Source organism: Motacilla alba, chromosome 2, assembly GCF_015832195.1.
Source record: "Motacilla alba alba isolate MOTALB_02 chromosome 2, Motacilla_alba_V1.0_pri, whole genome shotgun sequence".
NCBI classification, from domain to species: Eukaryota; Metazoa; Chordata; class Aves; order Passeriformes; family Motacillidae; genus Motacilla; species Motacilla alba.
In genome coordinates, this window is record NC_052017.1 from 76,079,082 (window position 1) to 76,097,836 (window position 18,755).

At 35.0% G+C, this 18,755-nt stretch overlaps 1 protein-coding gene across 15 annotated transcripts in view; it reads left to right on the forward strand.

Moving 5' to 3' along the window:
• Positions 1 to 18,755, forward strand: part of CDH18 (cadherin 18) — a 497,477-nt gene that overhangs the window by 187,216 nt on the left and 291,506 nt on the right. For 10 of the 15 annotated variants that reach the window (XM_038128610.1, XM_038128601.1, XM_038128611.1 and 7 more), the window contains one exon: positions 17,728 to 17,813. The gene's annotated coding sequence lies outside the window, so the exon portion shown is untranslated. Of the gene's footprint in view, positions 1 to 17,683; positions 17,814 to 18,755 lie in introns of those variants that run through there. The other 5 variants (XM_038128608.1, XM_038128595.1, XM_038128616.1 and 2 more) reach the window with 1 other exon arrangement.

The window sequence follows — 18,755 nt, forward strand, 5'->3', positions numbered from 1 at the left end:
CAAGGATAGATCAAATATATAGAAACTTTTTTACAGCTAAAAAAAGAAAAATTATATATATTATTGAAGAATTCAGACCAGGTATACCTGCAGTCAGTTAAAAGAGTGCACTTCATATTGGCTTAAATAGGAAAATAATTTGTAAAGTCTTCAAGTGAAAGAAAATTGTTTCAGTTTCTAATTGATATATTTTTATTACCTTGTACATTGAACTATAAAATGAGAATGTTGATCCAATAAATTCATCTTAGATTATTTGAAATAACTTATTTTGCTTTAAATGTTTATGACACAATAAAATTCAGCTACAGGTGGTGTTTGGGAAAAATGAATTTTAAATAGATGACTTAATAAGAATTGTAATGAGTTCTTAAGTAGAAAAGTAGATTTTTTTTCTTTTAAACTTTTATGATTTATAAGTTTTGCTTTGAACCATGCTAATATCTGTAGTTGTGTTTTTCTAGGTTTTTTTTCTGTTACTTAAGACACTATCAATTTTATAGGTTACTCATATCCCTTTTCGTTAAAAAGACACTGAATAATTAAAATTCAAGTGAGAAATTATTTAGCTTATTTTTTTAAACTAATGTCAGATTTCTGGGAAAATTTTTGGATTACCTATTGCATTCACCCCCTATAAATTCTATAGTTATAGCCATATGGATGCAATTGTAGGCTTTGACTTTTCATTCTGTTTTCAAGTGTGCTAAAATTGTGCTGACACCTCATATAGCTTATTTAAGCAAAAGGCATGCACATATGGCAAGCATAGTGTGAAGAATGATTTTTTAACTAGTTCTCATGCACAGTGCTGTGCTGGTCTCAGTCAATCAACACCATCTCGGCAGAGTGGCAGAGCAGGATCTGCATAGCAATTATACTCCATCAGTTTGTATTGTTCTACAGTTTGTAATGACTATTTTACAACTTCTATATAAAATGAATTCTTCATCCACACTTTCACTGCATGCTTTGGTTGCTCTTGGCCTGTTTTCCTTTCTAAATGTGGCTTAGCAAGGCTGCCTGCTTCTACTTGCCAGTCCCTCCTGAATTGATATGCCAGGATGTAGTGAAGGTCAAAGTAAGGAAGTCTCGAGGGTCATTAAGTTTGTACATGGTTTGTGGGGAAACTGGTTAATGGGTTGAATGTGGGAGTAGTTTTGCTGTTCCCTTGAGGGGAGGACAGACAGGACAGGACCTGAGCATCACACTTTGTATTTGTAGCAGCTAATCAACCAGTCACTGTAGTTTTTCTAACTACCCTTTCAGTGCACAAATAGCTGCAGGCACAGGATGTGCAATCATTTGCTTAGAAGGGATGTAGTAGGGATAATAGGGAGCTGATGGCATTGTCATGAAAAGAAAAACAAATACAAATATGAAGGAAGAATAATTTAGATGTTTTTCTCTGTGAAACAACTTGTTCATGTTGTGTTTTTAGTGATGACCGCTAATGTACAGGTATCAAAAACCCTCCTCTGCTTTCACTGAATGCACCATGTAATTTTTAAAGAAAATTGACCTACAGAATTGGCATGCTATAGGAAATTTTTATTTCTATCTTAAATAATGGGCAGGTGACCTAAATTTTCTTCTGAAAGATCTTTTAAATATGGATGCAGAGTTTTAGAATAAGATGTGTTTTGTAAAAAACCTAAAGTGTACATAACACAATATTATTCTAGGGAGAGAAACATTGAAGAAATGGGAATCAGTGAAAACCTCTATCAGTATGTGTCATTCAGAGGCAGGGAAAGATGTGTGATATTGGGGGAGTAATTTGTCTATGTATGGTTTGCCTTCCAAGACTGAATTCAGCTGCAGTAAAACACATCTGAGAGAACATGCCTCTGCTATTCAGTTCTGGAACCTTTTCACCTGCTGTGAGGCAATACAGAATATCAGAACTGTAGGGATAACATTGCTCTGAAATTCCTGGGAGGCAGGGCTAGAACTTCAGCTTCACAAGTTAAAAAGATGCTGAAGGTCCAGCATGAGGATGTTTAGAATGTTTACGTAAAAAACAGTTTTGCTGGACAGGCTGGCTGTAGCTTTTATATTTGATGGAAAGATGTAAGCAATTTTTCTGACCTGTTAGAGATATCTGTTTCCCTCTGCTAACCATAAAAGGGGTCTAAATGACTAGCTGCTTGAGGCATTTTAAAGATCTAAATTTTGTCAGATTAATCCATCTTCAATCTGTTCAGCAACTTCAGGGACACTGAAAGAGTGTGTGTAAACATAACCCTTATCAGATTCTATTTTCCAAACCCTTTGAATGTGCTCATAATTATAAGAGAGTTATGAGTACTTAGTAAGATTATATTTAAGAAGTGCCTTACTAAGATGAACACAGTGCAAAATGTAGGAACTATAATAGCAAGAAAATGAATTAATAGAAAAATTCACTCAATTTTTTTTGTAAATATTTGTACAGATATTTTCCATTGTTTCAGTGCCAGTGAGAATTTTGAGACAGTGACTCTAACAAATCTTTATGGTGCTGAGTTCTGGGAACTCACAGGGGATACTGTAATGTAGCCTGGGAGTTCTACACCCTTTGTCAAACCAGAATGAATTTAGACTTTGATCTTGTTTTGTTTTTTGTTTTTTTTTTTTTTTAACAGATGCACAATATTTTTTGAATTCTCATATACTTTTTGTTTAGATTCTCCTTTGATAGTTTTTACATTCTCTTTTGATAGTTTTCAGTCTCATGGGGTAAGAGAAGGACCTATGTTACTAGTTTTCATATGGTGTTCACTATCTTGGCAATCCTTAAGATGAAAATCATCTCCTTTAATATGCAGATGAAAGTTACACTATATTGCTGAATTTTTCCCAATAAGTTCTTACTCAACTATAAAAAATAAAACAGCAAAACAGTAGCAAGTTCATGGCCTATATTTTTTGTATTCTTCCATAGAAAATGAAGAACTTTTCAGCAGGAATATTGTGCTTAATAGCTAACCTAACATTTATTCATACTTGTTAGTGGTATTCCAGAATCACAACAGTAGAAATACAGGAGATATCCTAAACAGAAGTTCTTACAATAACTCAAACTGCTAATTAACAAAAAAAATTAAAAAGATAACTAAATACGTTTTCTCTCTGCAATCATCATGTCTGCAGAATTATTTGGAATCATTGTGCTTGGAATTTGTAAGCTCTCGTTTCAGAGAAGATAAGACCAGCTTCCCGAGTGCATAAGGATTTTAGGGAGACCTTGCAAAAATGTCATTTGGGATGTCAACAATAGCAAATAAATTTGAAACTAGACAGAAAAGTTGTAATTAAATAACCTAAATATTTATTTAAATGTCTGTTTGAAGGCATCATTTTTGAAATGGGAGAGTGCAGCAGGTGGTGGTGATGAATTTTTTTGCTATGCTTTTTCCCAAGCTTATGTGAATTTATTTTACATAAGATTTTTAGTGAAAGTGGATGCTGAACCATGCTACCTACAGAAGTGAAAGGATACTAAGAACATAACTGTTCCATTCAAAATTATCAGCATGCTGTCTATGTAGTGTGGGAGTACATGTTTCAAAATGTGTGTGGATGTAAACAGAAAACAGTTTGTTTGGATTACTCATGTTTGTTGTGTGATTTCAAGAGAGGAAATAGTAAAATGAGAAAAGTTTTCTCTGTCAGAAGACAGTCGCTGGCTCTATTCTGGGCCCCTCTTGTACACATATCTGTCACAAATTAGACTTAGTACCCTGGCTGACGTAATGATTCATTGCTCTACTGCTATATTGCATATCCCTGAGGAGGGGGTCACAAACTGCTCACAAATGAATAATAATATGGGTAACTGCAGTTGTTGCAAAACTTAATGCATAATTAAAAATACTAAATGAGTACTGAAGGCTTGGTGGTTTATTTCTTCCTTCGATTGTGCGGTTCTCACATTTTTGCAAAATATGAGTAAAACGTCACAGTAATTGAAAAGTGTCAGTAGCTTGCTGGGTACAGAAAAAGTTCTTTATGCTTTGAAGTTCTCTGAGTGCTGGTGCAGCACTTTGAAAAATTCCTTAATGACTGAGTAGCAGTTCTTGAACTAGTGATTTGGGAGTCCCCTGCAAGCACACTAATGATTCAGACAGCAGCATTAAATCACTTGCTTTAGTTTAAGTACTTCTTGAATGTACATAAAGTCTCACTTTATTGGGAATTGAACTAACAACCTGCAGTCTGAAAAGCAATAAGCTGTGCACTTAAGCAAAGGTGAATTACTAATAAGAGAGTTTTTCAGTATGTGTTTTTTTGAAAGCTCTTAGCTGTTTGGGTAGAAGGATTGTAGAGCAGTTGTCGAAGATTCACGTGTTGGACTCTACCATTCCTTGGAGAGATCTTTTTAACAATTTTCAGGAAAAAAGTGACAGAGAAATACCATGATAAAGGCTTTTGGAAGACACAAGAGGAAACACTTCAATAGTATTTCACAGAACATTAAATTTCCCTAATCTCTTCTGCAGCTGTACTCCTTTTTTTTTTTTTTTTTCTGTGACAGTGACTTGAGAATAAAATTAAGATGGTGCTACTGGTATAGTCTACCTCCTGCCTATGTTGATTTCCTGCATGTTTTGTTTAGATAATATGAAAGGGTGTCTGCATATTTTTTGTGAATTTATCACCCATGGGTCACACTGCTGAGTAACCATCTGATAAATGCTTTATCTGTTTTAGATTTTATTGTTCTCAGTCCAGACCTACATCAGAAGGTCAGCCAAAATATTAGGAACAGTTTATAGATGAGCTAGGATCTCCTGAGCAAACTCAAACACAAAAAGGAAGCATAGAGAAGGAAGAAGCAGGGACAGATGATCTGGGAGGAGTGTAGAGGCAACATTTGAGCAGAGATGCAGTCACGAGGGACAAAGCCTGGGTTGAACAGAATCTGATCAGGGATATCAAAAGACAATGAGAAGGAATTAAATGTGTACATAGGTCATGAAAGAAAGAATAGGGAATATGTGGGCCCACTATTAAATGAACCTGCTGACACAGAACCTGGAAAAGGCTGAGGTTCTGAATTCCTCTTAGTTTTAACTGGCAAAATCATTCTTCAGAAATCTTAATTACTGAAGTCAGGGAAAAGCCTGGTGCAAGAAAAATGTACTCATGGAAGACAATCAGGTCAGGGAACAGTTAAGCAAATGGACATATATAAGTCCATGGGCTATGATGGGAGGTCATGTTTGACCAAACTGATAACCTTACCTGAGAAAATTACAGTCTCAGTAGATGAGTGTAGAGCACTGGGTGGTCATTAAGGCTACCTAGGTGTCAACAACTCCTTCCTGTAAGATTCTCATAGAGAAGCTGACAAAGTATGGGTTGGATGAACAGACATCGAGATGGACTGTAAACTGGCTAAGGGCCCAGACTGTGGCATCCAGTGGTATTAAGTCTAGCTGGGGGTCAGTAGCTGGCAGTATACCTCAGAGGTCAACACTGTGTTCAGCCATTCTTACAGTTTTCATTAAAGAGCTGGATGATGGGGCAGAGTATAACCTCAGCTGATTTGTAGATATCACAACACAGGGAGGAGTGGATGACCAGAGGCTCTGATGACTTCCAGAGGAACCTAGACAGGCTGGAGAAATGGCCTGACAGGAACCTCATGAAGTTCAACAAGGGTAAATGTGAGGTCATGGACAGGGGAAGGAATAAACCAAGGCAGTGTAGTGAGGAAGACTATGTGAGAGGGATGATTAGCTGGAAAGCAGCTTGGAAGGAAGTGGGGGACCTGGTGGATACAAAGTGAAACACAAAGCCCGAAGGTGCCCTGGGCTGCTTTAGGAGTGTTGTTACAGATAAATGGTGTAACCTGCACAACAGAGTTGGACCAACCAAATAACCAGGTCAATATAAAGAACTGTGTACAAATAGATATAAAGCAATACAAAGCCAGCAGATGAAAGGATGCAGAGCTAACAGATAAAGCCTGTCTGGGAGAAAGGAACACACAGAAGATTCCGCTGGTCACGGAAGGATGGAATAATGGAATGTTTCATTAGGAGTAAATACTGTAAAGACAGTGTCTTAAGAATTTTTTCTCTTAAAAATATTTAATTATGTTTGGGAGTTTTTATTTTCTTTTTTTTTTTCCTAATTTACATTGATTTAAGTGACTTTAATAGTTTACTTGTATAGACATACCTTTTTCTGTTGGTATAAAACTAGTAGCCTCCTAAAATTTAAATATTTCTTTTTATATTTCTGACAGTGGTATTGAGAGTGCTCTCTTGACAATCAATGTATTTTTTTTTTAGAAGAACTCAGAATAAAGTCTGATTTTGTTTGTATAGATACTTATGTATGCTGTCTCAAACTAAAAAGAGAAAAGATAGGCTAGAACATGCAGCAGAAGCTTTGTATGTTTTCCATTTCCTTGGTCAGCTGGACAAATATAGCGTACATTTGTTCAATAATATTAGCAGAAAGTGGAGAAATCTTTCTTCTCAGATGTGTTTTCTTCAGTGAGTGTTATGTTCCAGGTTTATTGAAGGATGTAACTGTAAAATTCAGAAATCAGAAACCATCCAAGACCATTCAGATTTTCTGAATAGTGTACGTCTTGTTTGCTGTAAAGGAGAAAAAATTCCAAACAAAATAAATGAAGCAAGTGAATTAGTACTTTCTTAGAGGAAATTGTGTCTTTCACCTGATTATCTTTTTCAAATAAGACAAAGGCACTTCCCTATATAGATGGGATGGCATGCTTATTATATAATACAAGAATCTCACTGCTTCTGATTGTCTTTCTCACATTTTTAGGCATTATGTGATGTCTCTAGTGGAACAATGTCTTGCCTCAGGCTTGCAGTTCTTTTCTTCTTTGAATATGTCAGATTGAAGGAGAAAATTATTTTTAATCAATTTTCAGATTTGACTTAATAAACATTTAAGTCTTGAGTACAGTCTTTTTCTCTGTCACAATAGGCAATCATCTTTTGTTTGTTATATTTCTGATTGTGGTATGCTGAAGTTCCAAGGATAGTCTTTTACTATCATCCTATGCAAGCCCAAGCAAGAGTCCACCTCATGAGCCAAAAAAGGGAATACAAGACAAGGGAAAAAGAAATTGCCATTCACATTTGATAGGTTAGAAAACTGAAGCAAAATCTACCAAAACTACTCATGATCATACAGCAGTAAATGATTAATCAGGCTTCTCATCCCTGAGTTTTCTCACCTCAAAATTTTGTTTCTGTTGACAGACAAGTCTACATTTTTTTCTTTACAGTTTTAATTTTTACTTTACTGTATTTTTGAAATTAAAAAAAAAAAACCTGCCTGAGGAAAACAAAACATTTTTTTAAATGTTCTTCTAGTACAAGGACTGTTGTATTTGAATCTTTTTCCTTTTGCTCCTAAGAGAGGCACAGGCTGCTATGCTATCCTGATATGCAGACAACTACACTCAGCACCATACACTAAATAAAGTCTTCATCTGTTTCAAGTTCAAAGTTCAAAGCTGTTTCCTTTCCTTCAAGTCACAGATTGTTTTCAGCCTAGAGTCAATTTGTGAGAAATAAAAAATTGTTTTTTAACCTCACTGAACAGACCAAGACCCAATTACACTTTATGAAAATGAGATGTATGTCAGTGTGTAATTTAAAATATGCTGTGAGACCTCCCGTGAGCTCAGAAATTATCTTCTAAGTCGTGGCTTAAAAAAAGTGTTTGTTTCCTTTATCTTGGGATGTTTCTTTCTATGCAATGAACACTATCAGACTTCAAGCAGTGTGAAGGAAAGAAGAGCTTTTGCTTCTATATATCCAAGGGAAATTATATGCTATAACTCTTGATTGTTTGACAGGAATATAAGCTCATACCAGTTTTTGCTTTCATTGCCATTATCTGAAGAAAATTTATGATGCTGATATGGTGAACCTAAAGCTGTTCCTCTGCTTTCTATTTTGTTGCATTTCTGCATAATACAATTATATTTCACTTTCTTGTATATTTGCCTTTTAGTTAGTCTGGTTTTCTGTTCATGCTAGATATTTAGTTGTATTCTTTTGGAACTGTAAATTAAAATGTCACTGCAGACAGAAGTCTCAGACTGAACTGGGAGTAAGCAAATCTTGAATTTTAACAACAGACTATATTTGTTTGTGCATTTGAGAAAATATAACTTTCTGTAGGTAAGCTTCACTGGATTTGATCAAATTTTGTTTTGTGAAGCTGTTCAAAGTTCTGATAATAGCAGTATTGAATTTTTTACTTTGATCTGATTTTGTTATTAAGGATTTAAGGTATGTAAAAATGATGGTGGTTATCTACACATGTGTGAGTGAAATTCAATTTAATATAGTAAAATCTGTTTTCTTTTTTCTCTTTTCCATCTCATTAAGTGAAGAATTTTTTTTTAAATGAAGAGAGATCACTAGTTGAGTTGTACTGAATATTCGAGAACACTTTCCATTTACAATGAGCTGGAAACAAAATTGCTAGAAATCACTTGGGGTTTTGTGCATTGAAAGGTTAATTGGTAAGACACAGCTATGATCTATTTCAGCCAGAGATTTAGATAACTAATTTAGTATGGCTTCCTTGTAAATTAGATGTAAAGCTTTAGTAAGTGAAGGGTCACTTTTTCCAATGGAATTCTAATGTGATCTCTAAATGCTGTTTTTCAGTTTGTATATACAAGTGAAAATGATCTTAGGACTGTTCTAGTAAATTTTGTCATCATTACAGACACCTGAACCCTGCTGCCTATGCCCACATTATGCTTCCAATTTTTCACTTCCAGGGCATGTTTGCATAGACCATGAGGAATTGGTTTTGATAGTATGGACTTCAGTGGTTAATTGCTTTTTAAGCAAAATGTTTAAGGGAAAATGGGGTATTTCATTCAGGTCTTGAAATCATATTAAATGATGAACAAAGCATAATACAGATGTATTTAAATCTGTAGGTGACATTTTACATTCAATGTCGAGAATTAATGTGTAAACAGTAAAACGCTACTAAGCACTAAAAATTAAGAAGACATTTGCTTAGAAGGAAAAACATTATAACAGTTATGTTTAATTTCTATTTTCATAGAGTAATAGAATCATTAGGAGCATCAAATGCACCTCTGAGTACCATATCTACACATCCCTGAGCATCATGTCTACACATCTCTTAAATGTCTCCAGGGACAGTGACTCAACAATTCATTTGCATTTGCTCCCTTCACCCTTCAATTCCTTTCTCCATTACACACCTCTGAATATAAATTTGAATTTGTGTATGGGAACAAAATAGAAAAATCAATGCTGTTTCCCTCTCCACAGTAGTTGCAGAGCCAGAATTCAGGCTGGAATTTGTTCTCCTTTCACTGAATAACTGAACTGCTCTTTAGTCAAAGAAGATTTTCTAATGCTACACTGGTTCCAAATAATTGAGATCATATATTAATACAATATAAAGATAAATAATTATATTAAATATTGGAAAAAAAAAGCGAGGCTATGTTCTTGACAAGAAAAGATCTGGGTTCTTAGCTGGAAAGAACACCTTAGTAGTGTAGCACTTCTCTAATTTATGTGAATCAATATGTAGATAAGGCTGTAGAGCCTTAAACTTAATATAATAAAATAATATTTCTTATGTTTTCAGGATCTAATTTCTACTCAAAATGTTTTTATTTTATTGGTCCACTTGACTTCCACACAGCTTTTCTCTTGAACTGCTCTATACACGATTTTCAAGAACCTCTTATGCTCACATATCCACTTCAATGATATGGTTTCATTTATATCCATCAACATTTTGTCCCTCATCTCATACAGTTAAACTTAATTGGTGTAATGGTAGAGTTAATTTCCATATTTTATGAATATTTCTATGGATCTTTAGAGATGTAGACATACGAGAAAAAAATTTTAAGAATGTCTTTTCAGAAGTGAATACAGAGATTAGATATGGTAAAACAAGAATACTCCTTTGCTTAATTTGTTTTTCTTAGTGATCAGAAGTCTGCTAAATGTTTAATGGTTCATTAGTAGTTCTAAGCAAAAATTCTGAATGCTTTATTCCTTTTCAGTAAAGAAATAAAATTAATATTGGTTTTCCATTTTAGAGGCTGCCATGCCCACACTGATGTTAATGCCTTATGAATATCAAATTATAGACAGGTGGGATTTTCCCTATTAAATGCATGTCCTTAATTATAAAATCTAAATAACAATTTATTAATAGAAAGGAAGTTTCTATTTATAACAGAAATATTATATTATTATTATTATATATAATATTTATAGTATTTATTTATAATTTCCATTTAATAAAATGTTCTAAAATAAGAGGGAAATTTAAAACAAATGCATCATAGGTTGTTTAACTTGCAGGCAAGAGAAGAACTTTCATCAGGAAAGATAAGTACAAATTAAGCCTATGTTTTATAGTTACTAACACTGTGGAACTAGCATTGTATATATATATATATGTATGTATGTATATATACAAATAATTGTATATGTGTTCTTAGATCAAAAGAGGTGATTAGTTCATTGTATTCAGCATTGGTGCAGTCTCCCCTTGAGTAACGTGTGCAGTTCTGGGCCTCACAATTTAGGAAAGTTTTGAAGGTCCTTGGATGCATTCAGAAGAGTGCAAAAAAGCTGGTAAGAGGGATGGAAGAATGGAACTGCTGAGGACTTTAGACTTGTCCAGTTTGGAGAAAAGAAGTCTGAATGGCTCTTTCCAGCTTCCTGAGGTGGGAAATAGAAGAAGGAAGCGCTGATCTCTTCTCCCTGAGACTCATGGGAGTCGTTGTCAGAGTAGGTTTGCTCTGGACACTGAGAAACATTTCTTTACATAGGTGGTGGTCAACCACAGGAACAGGCTTCCTAGAAAAGTGGTTGATACCCCAAGACTGTCAGTGCTGAAGAGATGTTTGGGCAATACCCTTGTTAATATGCTTTAACTTTTGGCCAGCTATGAAGTAGTCAGGTAGTTAGACTTCATCATTGCTGGTCCCTTTCAACTGAAATACTCTATTGTGGTTCGTTTTTTTTTTTTTTCCCTAAATCTGTGTTCATTAGTTCTTTTATTGTCAAGAAAATTAATAAAATAAAGTCAAGTTTAAAATCTGGCATTTTTTTTATTCTAGGTAAATTTAGATGTTTCTTGAAGTATCATAGTATAATTATAGTGGGAATTAACTGAGAATACCAGCTGAAAAGAGGCAAGCAAAGTTAAGTTCAGAACTCATTACTGTTAAGGATCTCAGGTATCCAGTACCTCATTGTTCATTTGAGTGTAAAAAAGTGTTCATTAGGTTGGCTGAAAATATGCATCTAGAGTGCAAATTGAAATATTCTTTAAATTCTTATGACAGCATCAAGTTACTCTTTTCTATAAGTGGAAACAAATGAAAAGAATCAGTTACACCTCCCTGAACTTTGGAAAATGAAGGATTTTAAGCTGCTTCATACTCATTTGTGTCTAATTTGGGTCTGCATTTAGTGAAAAGCAACTTATAAAAGAAAATAAGAGAAGGAAAAGTTATGCTGATAGCAGTAAAAATATAGCTATGAAGAACCTCGATCCTCATTTCCACGGGGAACATTTTCATATGAACTTTGCTCTCTCTGGCATTAATAAAAAAATTAAAGAGTTCAACTAGAAATCTATCTATTTAACAGATGTAAAGGAAAAATAATGTCAGAAACTAAGAAAAAAAAACTGTATATGTAGTTAACCGTTGTATATTTCACATCATTTCATCATAAAATCCTTTACAAATCTGTGAAGCTACTGTTTTGAACATAGACTATAGTTCAGGAGATTATCCTGTAAATGCACTTAGACTGATAAAACGTGCCAACTATCTCTGCCTGTCATTGTCTTGGTTAGCACATGTTACTGATCAAGAGTTATTTGAAAGGCTTTTCATTTTTTTCCTTATTTCATCTCTAATGACATAAGACTGTTTTGTTTTTAAGATGTTTGCTTTTTTTTGGTTAATTTAGTTTAGTTTAGTTTTGTTTTATAGACATCTAAGTGATGTCAATACCACCATGTAAACATAGTTCTTCTTGTTGGTGCTTAATGTCTTATTCTCTTTCCTTTGCCAGGTGGTAATAAACCAGATATTTGGCAGCAAAATTATTTAGCTTCTTGCCTCAAGAAAGTGAAATCTCTTGTGGTTTTAGTTGTACCTTGAATTGTTTGAGAACAAGTAACTGATTATTGATTTTAGTTTATAGGTAAGCAATAGCTGAAGACTTTAGTAACTGTCTCTGTTGTCTCCAAGTTTGCTTTTTTTTTCTGTAGGTAAAGATATGACAAGATATTTATGATTTTTGATCTCTTTAGGAGCACCAAGAGAAAACTGATATTTTAAAGCTGTCTTTTCTAGTTTTTGTTAGCTTGGGGATATCCTTTTCATCTGTGTACTGCAATGCTAATATAGTCCACATTCACAGTGGTTAAACAAACTGAGCTTTAATGAAAGGGTGGAGGACTCTACTAGCTAGTGAGGCTAGTAAGACCTCACAAAATCAAGAAAAAAAAATTAGTTAACTGTACTCCCATATTCTGATTAACATTGTTGTCTTCTGGCTGTCTGGTTTGGAGGGCTTTTATTTTGCTTTGTAGACATAAATTTATTATGAGTTTAATCAGTCTATTTATAGTATTTTTTCTAACTTAGAAGCCATAACTTGACATTTCACATGATACAAGACATTGGAGAACTTGTAAAAGAAAGTATTTTCATTTTACTTTTTAGTGAAACCAGTAAATTATGTTTTCCAAGAACATAGGACAACAATGATGCTTGAAATTATGTATCTGTACTTCATAACACAAGTGACCCATTTCTGGATTTTTTTGGATTTTTTTCCTTTTTTTCCTTTTTTTTTTTCTTTGTTTTTTTTTAATCATTTTACTTAGTATGTGTATTTGGCAGAAATTTCCCTTAGGGAAGCTCTAGATGTCACTAAAATTCAAGTTTTCTGAATGTTGAGGTACAAATTGATCAGTGATTCTTTATTTTAACCTTGCACACAATTGTGCACTACAGCAATAAAATGACTGGAAAAAGGAAACTAAAAGGTTTTGTAAGGGTAAAACCTTTCTGGCAATAAATATGGATCTTCAAATGTCAAGAGGGACTAGATTAAATCTATGGGTTTCTTTCAATCTAATATCATCAAGAATAATTTCTTTATATTTTTCTTTAAAATATTTGGCTAATACAGATGCATGTAGTACTGAAATTGTATCTCTGAAAGCACAGCACGTAGAAAACATCAGATTTTAAAATTTTGACCAAATGCAGTGTCATCATTTGACAGTGGCCAAATGCCACGCAACCACAAAAGCCACTCACTCACCCTCCCCTGCCACAGCTGGACAGAGGAGAGAAAAAAATTTCATTAAGGGTTCATGGGTTGAGATAAGGACTGGGAGCAAACACCTCAAGGGTAAAACAGGCTTAACTTAAAGGTACAAAGTGAATTTATTACTAAAGGAATTGGAGGAGGATAATGAGAAGTAAAATGAGCCCTTAAAAAACATGTTTTTCCCTCAAACTCTCCCTCCTTCCCACCAGGGCGACAGGGTGTAGGGGTTTTGGTCAGTTCATCACCCAAGGTTTTCTTTCACTGCCCAGGGATAGGAGTCCTTCCCCTGTGAGACTGTGGGGTCCCTCCCATGGGAGGTAGTTCTTCTACTCCCATGTGGTTCCAATCTCATAGGCAGCAATCCTGCTAAAACTGCTTCAGTGTGAGTCCATCCCACAGGCACACACTCCTCCCAAAATTGCTGTGGTGTGGGTCACTCTTCCACAGTTTACAGTCCTCCAAGGACAGGCTGCTCCAGCCTGGAAGCAGGAGTCCCTCTCTCCACTGGGTCTCCCACTGGATCACAGCCTCCTCCAGGCATCCACTGCTCTGGCATGGGCACCTCCCCCATGGGCTGCAGGTGGATCTCTGCATCCCCTGTGCATCCCCAAGGGCTGCGGGGGGGGCAGCTGCTTCCCCATCGTCTCACAATGGCCTGCAGAGGAATCTTGCCTCCGGCTCCTGGAGCACCTATTCCCCTCCTTCTCCACTGACGTTGGTGTCTCCATGTGGTTTCCCTCACATGTTCTCACCTCCTCTCTCACCTCCTCTTCTTCTGTGACTAGTAGAACAAAAACTGTATGCATTTTGCTTTGATTTTCTTCTTAAATATGTAATCACAGAGGCATTACCAACATCAAATCTCAGCAAACACCATAAAACATATAAATCCGACAAAAGTACTCCAACTGCTGTAACAATAAAAAGATAAAACGATTTCTGTGAGACTAGAAACTGCTTTTAAATATGTGCTCTTGTTCCATGAAACAATCATTTTGAATCCTTTTAGTATTTAAAGATAAAGATGTATGTATGAAGAGATCTGCTTTGTTGACATTTTTCACCTGAATATTGATTAAAAGCAATATTCAAGCAATATTCTTCCTTCAAGCAAGAGTTTTGTTTTTTTTTTTTTTACCACTGTCACTCCATTATCTTGTTTTCAATGTATCATGGAAATGTTCTAGCACTCAAGTGAAAATAGACTGTGGCTGAAGAGACACCAGTTAATCTTGAAACTTGCAAGATTCAAAAGTTTTTATCAAAGGAGAAATAAGAAAAATTGTATGAGACTCCATTATATTACCATTGAAAAAGTAATAAAACCCCCTCAAGTTAAGGCCACTCTGACATAAAAATAGTTATAAATCAATATTTGCTTTAATCGTAGCAGTGTGATTATTTTAAATTTGCGAACTATAAGTACATAGTTCCTAGCTTTTAGAGAATCTTGAATGATAGCATAATATATACCATTTCTATTATTGTGAAAGCTGGATGCCTTGTTTTACCTTCTCTTTCATGCATGGGCTTTCATGTATTCAAATAATTGTGTGACTAGATATTTTGTTCTTGAGAAACACTGAAGTGAAAGACTTTGAAGCAGCTATTGACAGAAAATAGTTTCCTGACTTCTTTTTGAGTAAATACATTGCTGGCTTGTGGGTACAAATGAAACCCTGATTAACTTTTTTTAGGTGTTTATCATTTCTGTATTGGCTTTATTTATCTTTTATTACTTTCATATAAATACTTTCTTCATTGGTTTCTTCCACATATATTACAATCAACCTCCAAAGATGAGTTCACTTAGATTTCTTATATACACATTCCCTTCAAGAAAGCTGTCTTCTGTCTTGTTTTTATTTAACATAACTTGCTTGTGTTGGTACAGATAAATGAAATCATTTGAAGAAAGGAGTAACTCTCAGGATGATCAAGATAAGAGGAGTATTTTAAAGTGAAGCTGAGAAGTTCAATACAAATTAAGCTAAAAATGCAAATGACATTTTTTTATTAATGTCTCTTGTTTTCTTTTAGCTTAGTAATAAAGCTATCACCGAATCACAGAGTGGTTTCTTCTTAATGAAGAAGTTATTTTTGTAATGGTATTGATGTTTTTTCTTAGGACTGTGATAACCCATGGTTTCTATTTCTAACTTAAATATATCAAAAAGTCCTTAAAATCGGTAATTTTTTTCTGAAAAAACTTAAAACATTCTAACAATGATCAGTAGTTTGATTTCTCTTGACAGTGTCTGCTGCTTCTTTACTGCTTATGTACTCCATGTGCATTTCTAAAAATATGTAATGAGCATTAAGATCCTCCTAGCAGCTATGCTTCCTGAATTTTACATGGTTATTGAAATAAAGTAAAAATGTAACAACCTTACTTATTATTTGGGTTTTTTATAATTCCCCTCAGTAAATCAAAAATTATAATGGTGTGCAGGAGTGGGAAGTATGATAGTTAAATAGCTAGTCTTGTTATGTTTTGCATAGAATCATAGAATGTTAACGGGTTGGAAGGCATCTTAAAGATCATCAAGTCCCAAAAACTCCCACTACCTCAGGCTGCTCAAGGCCTTGTGCAACCTGACTTTGAATGTTGCCAGTTTTGGGATATCCGCAACCTCCCTGAGCAACCCGTTCCAGTGTCTCACCAGTCTCCCAGTAAAGAATTTCTTCCTAATATCTAATCTAAATTTCACCTCTTTTGGTTTGTACCCATTACCCCTTATCCCATCACCACAGTTCCTGAGAAAGACTCCCTCTCCAGCTTCACTGTAGGGAGAGATATTGCAATGTTGCCGTGATGTTTCCACATAATTTTCTGTTCTCCAAGCTGAATAGCCCCAACTTTCTCATTCAGGCTTCGTAGTGGTGGTTCTCCAGTCCTCTTGTCAACTTGGTGGCCCTCCTCTAGACTGGATCCAACAGTTGCATGTCCTTCATAATTTGGGACACCAGAACTGTACACAGTTCTAGAGGTGTGGTCTCCCAAGAGCAGAGGAAGGGGTGAGAATCACCCACTTCTGTCTTCTGGCAACACTCCTTTTGATACAGTCCAAGATTCCACTGGCTTTCTGGGCTGTATACACAAATCTGACTGCCACGTTTTTTTTTCAGAAATGATGGATAATGGCTTAGCAGCTTTGTCTGCTGTGGTGGTACCAGTTGTTGGTTTCTCTGTGTCTGGACTGAAGGCACTTGAGATGGTAGTTCATGTTCGGACTCAAGTGTTTATTATTTCTTATCAGTAAAACAGTCTCACTACTGTGAGTTTGGCAGCTTTTCATTAGAAGGCACAAAATGACTAACAATCTCTTGTTACAAGGTCTTTTAAGACTAAACTATCCAATTAAGAACTGACACCTAGATTATTTTCCCTTTTAACCCAATAACTGATCCCAAAGAGCCTGCAATGTGGACTTTTCTGTCCAATTACAAAATGCCACCCAAACCCATGAAGAAGAAGAAGAAGCGTGAAGAAGAAACCAAGGATGACACTCTGTGCCCTCTACCTTGCTTCCATCCACAACATACTAAAAATCCCCAAACTGAAATTTCTCACCAAATGATACACCTACACTACTCTCTATAATCTATTTCACACTGTTGTGGATTCTAGTCTATCTTGAAGTCTAGGAAACTTTCTCCATGAATGAGGGTCAAAGTCAGTGCTCCCCTGGGGGTCAGAGCACCCCAGAGCAGACAGAGAAATATTCCCAGTGCCCTGGGTTTCCACAGTCTGCCAGCTCATTCAGGACCTGCAAATAATCTCATTGGGTCCCATGGACTTGTGAACATTGACATTCCTTGGTCTTGCACCTGATCCTCTTCTACAGTGGGCTTAGATTTTTCATTCTCCCAGTCCCTGCGTTTACCATTCTTGACACGGGTGGAGTGGCATGAGCACTTGCAGTTGAAGATACATAAAGAACATATCTTTATGATATTGTTCTTTCTCTAGAATCTAAATGAGTACATTTTTTTTAGACTCTTGAATGTTTGTGGTAAAGGATGCCGACACATTTTATTTTAGGAATTTGTGAAATCATAGTTACATACACATCTGTTAAAAATCTGCTAAGGATTGCCTGATATGAATATTTTTATATAGTGGCCTATTTATGAGCTTCCTTGCTGATTGCATTTCAAAAGAATGTCTCCCTGTACAGATGACATTCAATTTTCTAATTTGCTTTTAAAAAGGTAATCCTTTTTGGAGATTTATTTGCTTAAGATAATGAGGTAGGATTACAGCAGAATTAACTGCAATGCTATTAGATGTTGGGTTTTTTTTTTCCTTGGGTCTAGCCTTATGCTTTCAGTTTGAAAGTAAGCTGAGATTTATTTTTCCTAGGCTACAAAACAAATTCAAGACAAGAAGACAAAAAGGCAGCTAAGGTAGTAATTCTCCTGAAGAATTAAGACACCGGTGTCTTTGAGGTATGTTTGTTTTGGAAATGTTGTTAATTATTTACTAATCTTGACGTTATATATGAGAGTAATGGTGAGTGCTTTTGAGCATTAGTGACTATTTAACATCTTCAGATGTAGTTAATTTGAAAGGAAACTCCAAAATACATATATACATATATATATGGGGCTTCTTTAATAAGTATGGGAAATTAGTTGTAAATGTGCTTCTGTTTTATCTGACACTATCTTTCTGTCTAGAAAATTAGATATAATCACCTGCAAAGTTAAAAATCTAGAAGCATTCTACATTATTTCTGATTTGACAATTGCTGCTTTCTTTATGTTTTGTAGGTACTGAGAAAAATTTCCAAATAAGAATGTTCAGGAAAAAGCTCTAAAAATTTTATATGCAATACATAATACTATGTTTTAAATAGCTACAATAAACGTTTCTATCAGATAGATGTTAAAGAGAATGTATAGAAATAAATGATGAATAACTCCATAAGGGAGACAATAGAAAGCCATCAGTAGGTAGACAGATTAATGGAAGATAAACTGAAGAAATTAATCACTAACTTTGCACAAGTTTAAAAATAACCTATTTAACACTGTTTTTCAGTTGCAAAATGTTTGAACTCAGTAAATTGGATTCCACTTTTGTAAATGTACCAGCAAAGCTTGCAGGAAACTAAGGAAATGGAGCTGATGCTAATTTCATTTAGGTCTAGTTCTCACTTAGCATGTTCAGGAGCTTAAACAGGGAAATGTACAGTCTTCATGCATTCAAAAAGTACTGGGGCCTGGAAAGCATTATTTCTATTACATTTGGGAAATATTCTTCTGTTGTTTATTTTCATTGGAATGCCTTCCATCCCTAGTTTTCTCTTTCATTCAATATATTGAATTTCAAAAGATCAAAGTATTTTTTTTTCCTAGAGGAGATATTTTCTCACAACAGTAAAACCA